The sequence below is a fragment of the Mastomys coucha genome, unplaced genomic scaffold (genome assembly GCF_008632895.1).
Source record: "Mastomys coucha isolate ucsf_1 unplaced genomic scaffold, UCSF_Mcou_1 pScaffold13, whole genome shotgun sequence".
Classification (NCBI taxonomy): domain Eukaryota; kingdom Metazoa; phylum Chordata; class Mammalia; order Rodentia; family Muridae; genus Mastomys; species Mastomys coucha.
The window spans coordinates 65,286,080-65,296,048 of record NW_022196895.1 but is presented as its reverse complement, the minus strand read 5'-3'; the positions used below and the strand labels follow the sequence as shown (position 1 = coordinate 65,296,048).

General features: G+C 43.0%; 1 protein-coding gene across 4 annotated transcripts in view; it reads right to left on the bottom strand.

Moving 5' to 3' along the window:
* The window catches only part of Tcf4 (transcription factor 4), a 345,876-nt gene extending 344,624 nt beyond the window's left edge, over nucleotides 1-1,252 (bottom strand). For 3 of the 4 annotated variants that reach the window (XM_031365964.1, XM_031365969.1, XM_031365972.1), the window contains exon 1: nucleotides 724-1,228. The gene's annotated coding sequence lies outside the window, so the exon portion shown is untranslated. Of the gene's footprint in view, nucleotides 1-723 lie in introns of all 4 variants that reach the window. The other variant, XM_031365973.1, reaches the window with a different exon arrangement.
* Between the last annotated feature and the right edge of the window lie 8,717 nt (nucleotides 1,253-9,969).

Genomic DNA, 9,969 nt, shown 5'->3' with positions numbered 1-9,969 from the left:
ACACACACACACACACACACACTCACACACACACACACACACACATACACACACTGCAAAGCAAGTTTTACTTTGCTGCAAATACACGTGATGCATAAAGACTTTGCCAAGACGAACAATATTTTTCTTTTCCATACAGAAACCCATCCACATTTTTACTAGGGGGATATTTGGTTTGGATAGTTTTGCGTTTGGGACCGAAATCTGAATCACAGACTTTCTTCTTTTCGCCCTTTTAACTCACAGAGTCGTATAGCTGCAAACTTTGTTTTAAAAAAGAAAACAAAACAAAACAAGGTAATTTTAGGGAATGAATATGGTTTTGCTTTTACACTTGAGTTCCTAACTCCAAGTCCGCGCTCGGTAGCACTTCAAGTTTTCAACTCAACATTTACCACTACAGGCCCTATGTGCTCTTAAAACACACTTTTCCCACATCACCTTTTAGGATAAAAATTAAACTTCAAAATAATCTTTTTGTAATAACATGCGTGCTTTACCCAGTATATGCAACATTCATTACTTTAATGTTAAAGAACACATTTGCCCAACCCTGGTATTGCTAAATGTACGAGAACGTACTGAAATGCATGCACACACGTTTTCCCATTGGCAATTATTTAATAGGTTGTTCCTTTTGTTTGAATAAAACATTGGAATCAACATTCTAAAAATTCAGTTCAATTACAAACAGTTTACTCTGACAGCAAATTGTAACGTTACCTTCAATGGCCACAAATATGCTCACAATATTCCAAGGAAAGAGACTTTAAAAAGAGAGACAAAAATCTTCTGCAAGTACTTAGTATCTCACATGTGTGTTCCCCCAAAAGAGTATTTTAAATAGTAGTCAGTCCTGTTCCAGGGTTAGCCACAGATTACAAGATTATGCACCTGGCTCTGGTTTTTTCATTTTCCATCATAAAACTGTAACAAAATTCCCTCCCCCAAAAAAGTAATCATTAAAAAAAAAAATCCGACAACTTTTTCGAATTGTTTATAAAAATAATCAACACTGGATAGTTATAATTGTTCTTCGGTCTTGTTGGTTGTATTTTTTTTTTCTTCTCTTTCAAAGTCCTAAACTTGTTCCAAGTTTAGAGGCGTCTCATCATCATCATCCTCCTCAACACCATCATTGACTCCCCCGAGGAGTCACATTGATAATAATAGGTTTCCCTGAAAGATACATTGTAATCCATTCACATCCGGGCACTGCGGCTTATAAAGAGAAGGCGCTGCGGCCGCGGCTGCTCCACCAGACAATGACTGGGGAGGGGCGGGGCGGGAGCGCGCGACCATAGAGTGGTAAACAGAGCGCCTAGAGAGGCCGCCAAGATGGCGGCGCGCTAAGCCACGCCTCCTCCGGGAGCCGGGGCGGTCCGCGAGGCGGGTGGGTCCCAGGTCGTGTCTCCCAGAGCGCGCCTGGCGCCCTGTTCCCTGTCTGGCCTTGATCTCTGACTCCAAAGTGTTGTTCCCGCAGCGTGAAAGCACTCGCCGGTTGGCCCGGATGATGCCTTGCGGGCCTCATGCCGCTGGGTCCCTGTCAGTGTGGATGCAGAGTTTTCAGGCCGGCTTGGGCGGTTTGGGGAAAGGCCACCAAGCCAAGTGTGTGATCCTGGGCTGGAAGAGTGGCAGGGTCCTCGCCTCTCCCTCTCGGGCCCACCCCTTCTTTTTATAAGCTCCCAGGAGTGTGAGAACTTGATTAGTGCAAAAGTCTTCTTTTATTGATGTAAGACTCGCGTGGCTCTTGAACCGAAATCCGTGAAGCAAGCAGCTCCCAATTTTGGCCAATTACCTTCTCAAACCTGTTTTCTAGTCAGCAAATAGCAATGAGACTTTGAGATACCTATACGATATGCATAAAGGTGAGGAGGCTACTACTATAGAAATATACGGCTTCCATCCCTAATTTCTTACTGACTCACTGATATTCCTAACCTTCTCACTGATACCCCTAACCTAGACATTTGCAGTTGTAGATCCTCAAGTCTCCAAAGGATAGGGTCCACTTCTTCCAACAGAAAGCTTATTCTGATGCAGAGAGTGTTCTAAGAGTTTCACAAATGTAGGCCATATCGATGCTCACTATGAGGCTAGAGTGTTGTTCACCTCCTCGCTTCACCTACACAGCAACAAAAGCAAGTGAAATAGCACAGAGCCTGACTCACGGCCCAAGTTTATTAAACGGCATGAATTTGCCTAAGTAAAACTATTCTCTATATTAAGTGATAGAGCCCACCTTAAAAGACAATCTGTGACCAGAGTCCACATTCACCCATGTTCCCAAGCCATCCGGCAGTGAGAACGTCCTCATCTCTATTTTCTGATTTTAATTCGTTGCAGTGAGAGAATTGAGATGTTTTACTTGAGAGTTTTTACAGGACGAGAACTGGGACATTTATGGGCTATTTCACACATCATGAAGACTCCAGTGTTTATCCCCCATTCCACATTTTCATCCTAAAATAATATTTTACATTTAGCCACCTCTTTAGACTGCATTATCACAGACATTATCTCTGGTTCTCAGAGTAAGCCCTCGACAGGCTCTAGGGGAAAAAAAATCATTGTAATGAAAAGATCACAAACATTGGCTTGGGAAAAAAAATATTCCATTGGCTGTACCTCCAATCAGCACTGTGACCTCAGACTCCATGCCAATGACCTCGGCTGTAAAATGCAGAGGCTAGATTAGATAATCCCATAAAAATCCCTTTTAGCTTTTAGGTTTGTAAGATTCACCCTCCTGAATTCAAGGGCAGCAAATGATCTGTCTAGAAATCACTGATAAGATCAAGTTTGGGATCGAAAAGCATCCTGCTAGTCTAACGTGATTTTGTTTTTCTCCTGACCCCTTTTGATCGAAAAGGAAAGGAAATGTGCAAGTCCCCTTCCTGTTTTAAATTAAGGGACAAACGTGGGTGTGTTCATCTTTGTTTTTTTCCTGAACTGTCAGGATAAGTACTTTCTAATTATACTTATGGAAATTGGAAGCACCTTAGAAAAGGGCATTTGAGAGGACACTGTAAAGCTTCGAGATAAAAGAGTTAGTAGTGGAATGGGTGCTTCCTTGATCTACACATTCCCCCAGAACCTGTCTGTGGATCTTGATAGGGATATGAGTCTTAGTCAACTCTGGCTGCTATAACACAGAGAGATAGACGAAGTGGTGTGCACAAAAGACGTACACTTTTCACAGTTCCAGAGTCTAAAATCTGAGATGAGGGAGAAACCATGGTCAGGTTCTGCCAGGAATCTTCCTCTTCGTGGCTTGAAGATGGCCACTTTCCAGCTATACTTTGAGGGTAGGGGGCAGCTCAAGAGACAGGATTTTCTATTTAGCCCCAACTGTCCTGGTACTTGCTCAGTTGACCTGGCTGGCCTTGAACACATAGAAATCCACCTGCCTCAGCCTCCTGAGTGCTAAGATTAAAGGCGTACTACCATTGCCTGGCATCTACCTATACTCTCTTATGATTTGACAGAAAGAGCTCTGGTATCTTTTTCTGGTAAATGCACTAATCCAACGCTAGAAACTAGCCTATGACCTTCTCTAAGCTGAATTTCATCCCAAAGGTCTACTTCCTAGTACATTGTAACTTCAGGGCAATAGTGGGGGCACAGACACACTCTCTAAAAGAGTGCAAACTTATGTGGATGCCACTCGATTCGTTCCAACCTCAACCCAGCAGTCCTGGAACACTGGAGCATGGAATGAAGAGGAAGAAATCAACTATAGTCTGTGGCAAAAAAAAAAAAAAAAAAAAAAAAAAAAAAGGTAAATTAGATATATGTTCTAATCAGCCGGCCAGAACAGGACCAGGAATCCAGATCATGTGAGTCCCATGGTTTTGTAAAGCAGACATCAAGAATAAGTGGATAAAACTGCTCTTTAGACAGAGAGAAAGGTCTTAGGAATACCAAAATGTTCCCTGATCCATCAGTGCTGGAGCTGTGATGCAGATGTAATCCGCTGAGACTGTGCTCTCTACAACCTGTTGATCTCTGCGTTGTGTCCATCTGTGGCTCTCTGCGATGGTCTCCGTTGGCTATAGAGAGAGAGAGGCTTCTTGGATGAGGGGTGGTCGCTGCAATTGGCGCCGCAAGGTTAACACTTGGAATGCAGTAAGGAATGACGCTAGTCTAGCAAAGCGGCAGAAGTAGACTCTTTTCTAAGGCCCATGATCTCTAGCACTCGGGAGCTGTCTAGGTTTACTATACCAGGCACGATTCCCACCCCCCTCCCACCGTTAGAGTGGGCCTTCAATCTGATGAGACAGATGTTGGTGGGCGTGCAGCTTATTGCACCAGTTTGCATATCTTACCAGGCTGGTTATTGCCACAGTTCATAGGTGTTGCAGCTGGGTAGGAGTATTTTCTTTTAAGCAGAGAATTCTTTTCTCAGAGGCCAACAGTTTGCTTTACCCTCTGACTCAAGACTACCTAATGCACCGTGCCAATCAAGATGGTCCATACACATGTTACTTCCTTTTCTACCACTTGGTGACTTCAGGCAAGTTCCACAGCTTCTCAGTCTTTAAGTTACTTACGCCCTGATACTTTACATGCCTGGATTTTTTTTTTAAAAGATTTATTTATTTTATGTATATGTGTACACTGTAGCTGTCTTCAGACACACCAGAAGAAGATATCAGATCCCATTACAGATGGTTGTGAGCCACCAGGTGGTTGCTGGGAATTGAACTCAGGACCTCTGAAAGAGAAGTCAGTGCTCTTAACTGCTGAGCCATCTCTCCAGCCCCCAACATGCCTATTTTTAATTAGGTACAATGTGTTTTGAAAATGGCAGAGTCCTATTTAATGTACTCGGGTTTGAATACAGAATGTCCGCTATGAGCTCAGATGATGGCTTTTGGGAAAATGTTTGACTCTTGAGGGATCATCTTTTATTAATGCATTAATCCCTTAATAGAGCACAATGTGTTGGCATTTTGAGGAGGTTGGGAAAAGGAGGAATTGAGTCACAGGGGACATGCCTTTGGGGATGTATGGGCTATATCTAACCCTTCTTATATTCCTTTCTTTCTGCCCCTTATCTGCCATAAGGGAAGTGACCCTCTACCCTGTGCCCTTACACCATGATATTTTAGTTCCTCAAGGACCCAACGTCAACAGAACTAAGAACTACAAGCACACCTCCGAAAGCTAGAGCCAAAATAAGTTACCCTCCCTTTAAACTGTTTCCATCAAGTATTTTGCTACAGCCATCAAAGTCTGAGTACCACAAAATATAAAACATCATTTCAGTGTGGAATGCCTGAAGATCAGACTTCATGAGTCTGAAAAGAAAGGCAATTTTGAGACCTCCCAGAGTTCACAAAAAGATCGGACACCGAAGGGCACTGGGACCCAAACCTCCATTTGTAGTCATGGATGTCAAGAATCAAATGCTATACCTTGTCCAAGGTCATCTCTCTAATTGAGTGGCAGAGGTAAAAGGAGCTCTCAGTAATTGAATACCAAGTCTGAATATCATAGACGTCTCCCTCAAATTCTACCCCATTTTATTAGCCCTGCCTAGGTTGAAACAAGCAAACAAAAGCAAATGCAAACAAACAAAAGGATGCTCTGATAAAATTACTCGATGAGAAAAAGTCAGCAGATAGTTTCGGAGCATCTCCTCTGTGTCAGAGACGACTATTCTCCCAGGACCCGAGGCAAGAGTGTTGGCAAGAAAACAAAATGATAGAAATGTCAAGGGCAGTCCTGAGTGAGTGGCTAAGTCACAGAAAGTATGATGCTGCTTATGGCAGACGTGAGCAGAAGAGATGGTTGCCACGACCATTCTCAGGTTAGTAAAACGAACGGACATAGCAGTTTAGGACTTCAGTCTGGAGCTTTTGTGTGTGTGTCTGAAAGGCTAGAGCCTCTCATAGCAACTAAGTGCATCACAAACTTTGGTTCGTGTCACAGGAATGTCTAAACTTGTTAAAACTCACCCTTCTGGGCCTCAATCATGAACATGGAGAAAGGGGGTCCCATATATACCATGGTGTGTTAGAGTCTGCTTGTTCTAACTCATGAGAATCAACTGTGCAGCTCCACCCAGACAGATGTTTTGTTCAGTGATATTTGATAGATACAGATGCCTTAACATTGACCAGGGGACATATGTACTATCGAAATCAACAAGCACTAAAACTCAAAAGCTTTCATCAGATAGCTGGAAGTTCATTGTTTGCCAGAATTCCATTTGATGCTTGACCCCAAGCACTGGAAAGCATCCTGGGTGATGTTGATGTTGTTAATTCTGGGGACATACTTAGGGTGACCTGAGCATAGAACACACACACACACACACACATACTCACACCATTTCAAAACAATATTGTTACATCTATTCTGAAATTTCTACAGTCTCAAAAGATAGGGGAACTTCATCCTTTCCTGAAGTGGCGTGTCTTCTGTTTACATATCTCTGCTCAAATCTTTACATGGTAATAGCTATTCAGGAGAGAGGGCTGGTAAACCCAACTGACGACCACCAGGATGTCTGCGACTGTCCTAGTGTCACGATTAACGGGTGACCTTACACAGTTTAGTGATATTACCCACAGCTACATTGTGGTTCTTGCTGGTGGATCACCATGAAGGGCACAGATCTGCCCATACATGGACTCCAGTATTACCCATTTGACATCTATGACCTCTGGGGTCAAGGAAGCTTTATCAAGTGGATTTGCAAACTTGTTAACCTTGGTCCTTGAACCACACAAGGTCAGCTCATTACTCCTTCCTGTCCTGCCAGGCCAGCGAGCCCAGTCTTTGCCATCTGGGAAACGTTTTTTTATACTTTTAAACCTATAGGAACCTTCTTGTATGAGACCATTGGAGGGTACTCTCTTATGTAGGGTTTTATTGCTATGACCAAAGCAACTCTTATAAAGCAAACATTGAATTGGGGCTGGTTTACAGTCCACTATCCTCATAGCTAGATGCATGGTACCGGAAAAAGAGCTGAGATGTCTGGCTTACAGTCTACTATCATCATAGTTGGATGCATGGTACTGGAGAAAGAGCTGAGAGTTCTACATGTTGATTGGATGGCAGCCAGGAGGAGGATCTCTTTCCACTCTGAGTGGAGCTTGAGTATAGAAACCTCAAAGACCACCCTTCCATGGTGACACATTTCCTCCAACAAGGGCACACCTCCTCCAATAATGCCACACCTCCTAACAGTGCCACTTCCCATGGGCCAAGCATATTCAAGCCACCACATAATGCAATCATGCCACTACAACAATCTAATTATGATACTTTAAGAATAGCAGAATCCAGTGAGACCCCATCCTTCTTGCTGTCTCACAGATCCCCACATTTATTTGCCTGCCTCTTCCCATATGACCTGCTTTTTTGATGCTCCACTTCTATGTACCTCGCTTTCCTTAAATACAAAGCTAGTCTCCTATCTAGCTCCTCAATACCCCTTTCCTGGAGTCAAACTGCCCTTCTCCTCCTTATATTCTGTTTGGAAATGATCTTCTGCACTTACGTGCTGCTCAGCTGAGAAGTAACTACATTTTCCTTAGGGAGAAAAAGGAGTTTGGATTTTTTCCTCCTATCTATAGACATAACTCTAATATACCTATGTATTAACTTTTTTTTTTTTTTGGTTTTTCGAGACAGGGTTTCTCTGTGTAGCCCTGGCTGTCCTGGAACTCACTCTGTAGACCAGGCTGGCCTCGAACTCAGAAATCCACCTGCCTCGGCCTCCCAAGTGCTGGGATTAAAGGCGTGCGCCACCACCGCCCAGCTTACATTTTTAAAATACAAATGAACCAGTGTGATTATCGCTGGTCCTTGACTATTTTATTTCTCTTTTATTTTTTCTTTATGAGATGACATATCATATGTTTATATCACTACACATACCTTTCATGTAATTGTGTTAATAACTGAAAAACACAGTCATATTCTGATCTGGGAATATTTTTAAAATGCATTCAGTTCTCAAGATAACGCTACCGAGCAAGGACACAGGAATTCTCTCATTTTTATATTTGAGGAAATGGAGGTATATATAAAGTGTCTTGCACACAGTCATGAAGTGAGCTGGTATCTAGAATCAAAGCTCTGACTACGGCTCTGTTAAACATGTCCTTGACTCAGTTTCCCCCTTGGCTCTGCTGTGCGTATGCCACACAGCCTTGCCACCCACCTCTTTCCTCACCCTGCTCTACCGTTTCATCTTCCCTGGCACGTCCCACCGACTAGGATATTCTTGGATGCCGCTCCTGCCTCACAGCACTGTGTATGTGGGGAATTAGAAGTAAGCACTACAGTTGCTTACCTCAAAATTAAGGTAATTATTAGACCAATGACTTTCCTTTTAAAATAACGTTCTGTATTCCAAATCTCAATAACTAATGGGCTTCGGATTATCAGCAGCCTTGGCAAATCCACATTCTATCCATGGGCCATTACCATCGATAATTGAGAATACATACACATGTTAATCAATCATTTATCCCTGCCTTCCCTCTCTCTTGCATCTCTGGATGTTGTCTGACTCAGCCTGAAGATTGGGAAGCACAGCCTGATTTTACCACCCTTTATTATCCTAAAGTATAATTGAAGATATTACAGGCTTGGCGGAAGTGGAGAGGAAGGAGGGCTGAGCTGAAATTCTTCCCAAAGCCACTGGCAACAATTTTATACCTATAGCAACATTTCATTGTCTACTAAAGGTATAATTTCCACCTTTTCCCTGTAGCTCAGGAAAACAAGAAATAAAATGAACACAGCATAAAACGAAACGGGCTGTACTTCCACATCCAATTCATGTTGAAAGCTGTCCCCTTGGGGCATAGAAAAAAATACCGGATTGAGAGCAAACTGCCAGATTGAAATCTTGCCAACACTGTGGTCATAGACACATGCTTGAAACCTTGGAACCACCAATATTTTAGGCAGAGGTGATCTTAGATGGCAGGGGCTACTCTGTGCAGTGTAGGTTATTTAGTTATACCCCTGACCCTAAGCCACTAAATGCTAGGAGCGTTCCCCGACCTTACAAGTCATGACATCTAGAACTGCCTCTGTATAATCTGCTATGGCCAAATCAGGCTGGCTGGGAACCCTGGCTGTAAACAAAGCCTCAGACTCACTCGCAATCATCATCCCTACATTTACACTCGTGTGGGGAGTTTAACTGAGTCTAATGTATCCACACTCACTTTGTAAATTATGAGTTAATACTTAACGCAGTAATCAGGTATTGTTGTTATTTTTATTTAGTCCATGCTGTCCCTTTGAGAGTTCTGTGCAAATCTGAAATATGGAATTTATTAAACCTGTAATGCATTTCTAAATATATTTCTAAAGGAGAACACAAAATAGATATAACAGATGGAGCGGGCAGCCACTTACCATTCAACACCGTCAATAAACCGATAGTTGACATTGCTGCATGTCATAACCACAGGCTGCCTCCCTGCCTCTGGCTAATCCATTTAGGACAGGGCTGATGTCAGTGTCGAGGGGAATCAGGTGCACACATATTTGGCATCCTATGTCTAGAGAAAAACATGTCTTGCCATCCTAAAGCAAGAGACCATCTCCAGTTGTAAAGCACACGGCAGGAAGCAAGCACTCCTGAGGTGAAGGCAGGCCCCAGACAGCGGCTGGAAAAGTGCATGGCCTCTGGATGCTGCTCATCACTGCTTGTCCTGACGGATGCTCCTGAGTGCATCCTTCTTGACCAAGTGCTCCCTGAAGGCAGAGTCCTCTGGTGCTTCTCCCTGTAGCCATCCTCATTGCATAAGGAAGGCTTGATACGAAATAGGCACTCGATATAATCTTATTGAACTACTAGATGATCGTTCTGCTCTATCATGCCAAAAGAAAAAATGTTCTATAGCACACAGGATAGAAAAACTCTCTGTATCAATATTGTCTGTCTGTGTAATTTGAAGCTCGGGGTACAAAGGTAAAAATTTCACTACA